Source organism: Sturnira hondurensis, unplaced genomic scaffold (genome assembly GCF_014824575.4).
Source record: "Sturnira hondurensis isolate 20B ecotype Veracruz unplaced genomic scaffold, ASM1482457v3 Scaffold0006496, whole genome shotgun sequence".
In the NCBI taxonomy this organism is placed as follows: Eukaryota; Metazoa; Chordata; class Mammalia; order Chiroptera; family Phyllostomidae; genus Sturnira; species Sturnira hondurensis.
In genome coordinates, this window is record NW_028079127.1 from 18,509,896 (window position 1) to 18,512,679 (window position 2,784).

Below are 2,784 nucleotides of genomic sequence, written 5' to 3' on the forward strand. Positions count from 1 at the left end.
GCCCCCTCAGCTCCCCAGGGTTGGGGACTGGGATCCTGTGGGGTACCCCTGAAAGCAGCAGCTCAGCCAGGCAAACAGGAGAGAGAGGCAAGCAGGAAGACCAACACAGACAGGGACAGGGACCCAGATGGGAGCTGAGGCCCAAACCCTGCAAGACCACAAGCCTCCCACAGAGTTGGCAGAGACTAAAGCTCTGATGGATGGGGATAGAACCCCGAGTAGAGCCAGAATCCTGGAAGCGGGCAGCCCCAGGGGCCTGGGCCACAGTCCGGGCAGGGAGCGATCCAGCCCCAGAGGCTTAGACAAAGACAAGGGGCACAGACAGAAAGACAGACCAGAGGACAGAGGGGCAGGAGGAATGAAGAGCGCTGTGCAGGGCGTGAGCTGTCTGGAGAAGAAACGCGGGATGCCTGGGGCTGTCTTCCCGCTTCCCGGAGCTCCAGAACGCGGTCTGGACACCCCAGTCCGTCCCAGAGCGGGCACCCCAGAACTCTAGGGCCCGCAGGATCCTGGGACGTGGGGTCGGGACTGGCAAGGTCGGCTGCAGCCGCGGCTCCACGGGCTTACCCTACCTGGCGCGCCCAGCTGTGGCGCGGAGAGACGGAGAGGAGCCGGGCGCGGGGCTCCAGCTCACACTCGCTCGCTCGCTCGCTCGCCTGCCCAGCGGCTCTGCGCTCCCCGCCAGCCCGCTCGCCCCGCAGCTTTGATTCGCCGCCCGCCCCGCCCCCAGCCTGGTGGGCCCGCCTCCAGCCCCTCCCCCGGCCCGCCCCCCTCCTGTCCCGGGCTCCCAGCGGAGCCTCCGCCTCCCTCCTCGCCCCGCCTCTCTGGCTCGGGTTCTTCGCAGGGCGGGGTCCCGGAGCTGTCCGCCCGGTGGTGCTGACACACGGGCGCTCCTGCTAGGCCGGCCCCCTCCAACCCCGCGGTCCCACTGCGTCCCCAGAGCGAAGCAGACCCGGGCACGGGCCCCGGGAGGTCACGGAGCCCCGGGAGGTGGGCCCAGTGCTGTGGGTTCCCATCTGTGAGAGCAGAGGGCCTGGCCCCTAGGGTTGCGGGGGCCACTGGGGCATGTGGGAGATGGGTGGAGGGCTTAGACCCTTCTGTCCCTGTACACATCCAACTCCACTCACGGACGGCAGCTCGGCCCATATGCCAGGCCCGGGAGGGGGCCTGTGTCTCCTTCAGCCCCGTGTGAGAGTCCGGGCCTGAGTCACTGGGAGGAAAAGATGGGGGCGGGTCAGAGGAGGACAGGGCCTCCCTCCTCTTTCTTCTTGCAGATGACCTTTAAAGCTGCTAACTCCCCCACACCCAACCACCCAGCCCTGAACCCCCTGCTGACCCCTACCCTCATGTGCAAAGGGGACTGGGGGCTGTAGGGCCAGGGACTGGGGCCAACCCTGAGGGATGGCCGGGGCTGGAGGAGATGGGGGGGCTGGGGGGGAGGCTCCTGAAACTGGCTGCTGCGCAGGAGGAAGTGGGAGCGGAAGCTGAGGCAGGACCCCAGGAGGGGTGCTGGATGAGCCACAGTGTCAGCCTGTGTGGAAGGATTTGGGGTGCAGGAGGCTGCTCGGCCTGCCCCTGGGGGGCACACACTAATGAGCGCTAAGGAGCGCAGCATCCCCACTTGTGTCCCCTGGTGTTGCCCTCCCCCCCCCCCCCCCGCAGGTGTCAGTGGAGAGAGGCTGGCTCAGACACATGCTAATGAGTACAGGCCAAGGCCAGGTCCCTCCAGCACACACACCTCCTTGCAGTTCGTGAGTGGCAGCTGTGGGGGTGGCAGTGTCAGCAAGGAAGGGCAGGCTCCTTGCCTGGACGCAAACCCGATGCGCCGCGGTGCTGCAAGGAGCACAGCCATGAGAGGGATGCACACATGGAGCCCAAACAAACACATTCCGCTGCGGATGGGCGGCGATGTGGCAGCCGAGGGAGGGTTCAGTGCTGTCAGACGGGCTGGAGAGAGAGACAGGCAGTCTTCCAGCTCTGGCTGCGCTCCCCTTCGCCGGCTGGCTCAGCCACCGCCCCCCGGGGTAGGTGAGTGATGGGCCAGGCCCCTAAGCCATGGGGGCTGCCAGCCACAGGGTGCAGAGGTGAGAGGAGCTGTGCCGCTGCCACCCACTCACCCAGGCAGCCTCACACAAGCCATGGGGTTTTCAACCCAGTGCCTGCCCAGGAGTCCGTGACACGGCCCGCAGCGCCATGGCACGAGGATATGCAGCTCCATGCCCGGCATTCCACACACAGCCCCACACATAGTCGCTGTACACACAGATGCAGCCACAACACTCAGCTTTAAATGTGGACACCCCCAGAGCTGTACACATGGACACACAGGCACAGACACAACCACACAGCACACTCATGGATAATGAAGGCTACCCCAGCTCAGGAGGCTCGTCCCCCTGCTGTCCCCCCACCCGGAGCTCTACTCACGGACGCCCAGTTCGCAGACCCGTGGCTTTACATGCAGACATGCAGAAAAAGACAACTTTACACATGAACACACAACCACACACAGGTGTGGACACAGAGCCACACATGGGTACCAACAGTGTATGGACACCCTCCCCTGGGATGGTCCGGGCCAGCCAGCCTCGTACCTGGTAACACAACCACAGAGCGGGGGGCACACCCAGCCATAACTGCATCCTGATGCCCTGGGCGAAGGTGGTCAGGGCATCAGGCCCACTTCCTTCTGTTTCTTGGGCCTACCCTTCTGCCCCCCCCCCTTCCCAGTCTGTCTGCACAGGGCTCCCCAGGGTGGGATGAAAAACAAATGCACAGCCCAAA